The following is a 1378-nucleotide window of genomic DNA, read 5'->3' on the forward strand; positions in this document are numbered from 1 at the left end:
AAAAGCCTGTGCCCCTGCCTGCCAAAGCGGCCGTAAGTTTGTCATTAATATTCAGCGTTCCAGCTGCTGCCTTGCATATATAGCATAAAAGTTTTTACTGTCACTTAGAGTCTTGCCGAGAAAACTTTGGAAAACCTGAGCCGGAGGGAAGAAGCAGCAGGAGCAGAGGAAAGGGAAAAAAAAAAGAAAGGGCTGGGTTGGAATTCGAGGCACTGTATGGCTCGTTGAGGCTTGGAATGTCGGTGTTTGATGCTGTGCTGGATAGTTTCGGAACGCCGGTTTTAGAGAGAGAGAGAGAGAGAGAGAGAGAGAGAGTGTGTGTGTGTGTGTGTGTGTGTGTGTGTGTGATGGCTGACTTTCAATCCTGTGGTGTATTTTGTATTTATTCTTGCTAGTCAGACCATTTCAGTCAGTTTAAGGAAGGCCTCTTGAAGTGAAGGGGTTCTTCAAGGCTATTCAGCCCCTCCAGTCTGAAGTTTCTCAAGCTGAACAAAATCGTGTGGAGGCAGCCAGAATCAAACAAACAACATCCTCGGACTGGTGGGGTTAAAGGCACAGATATACACACAAGCCTTCCCACCACCCTTCACGTAAGTACATATAAACATACACACACACTACAAACAAAAACGTTACTCTCTCTCTCTCCTTCCACTTCCTTCTTCACCCTTCTTCTTTCCTTTCTTTCACTTCCGTCTTCACTCTTCTATATTTTTTCTTCTATCCGTTTTTATTTCGTACTCGATTTTTCTTACTCTTATTGATTTACTGCTGCCTTACATTTTCTCAGGTCTTTTCCCTCTATTTTTTCCCCTTTTTCCTCCTTTCGCCTCTCCAGGTTCACCATATTCTGTCTGCCTTGCTATCCTCAAACTTATATATTTTACACTTCTGTTATTACACAGTATATCTTTCCAATAAATATAAAGGCCAGACCACACAGAAAGGCGTAAAAGGTCTGTCTACATAATGTTACACACACACACACACACACACACACACACACACACGTCTGTCTACATATGTTACACACACACACACACACACACGTCTGTCTACATATGTTACACAAACACACACACACACACACACACACACACACACACACACACACACACACACACACACACACACACACACACATCCTGCTTCAAAACGCCGCCTTTTAAATGTATTCCCCAGTAATGTATTTCGCTTTTCAAAATTAGCTCCGAAGTTCCTGCAAAAAAAATAATAATAAAATGTAGTAATAATAATAATAATAATAATAATAATAATAATAATAATAATAAACTTTTGAGTAATAACGCAAACTGAGAAGAGGCTGCTTTGAAACCCTGGCCAGGCACATGCACATGCCAACGCACAAATATAAGCA

Source organism: Coenobita brevimanus, chromosome 58, assembly GCF_032717465.1.
Source record: "Coenobita brevimanus isolate Jiangsu-jjx chromosome 58, ASM3271746v2, whole genome shotgun sequence".
Lineage (NCBI taxonomy): Eukaryota > Metazoa > Arthropoda > Malacostraca > Decapoda > Coenobitidae > Coenobita > Coenobita brevimanus.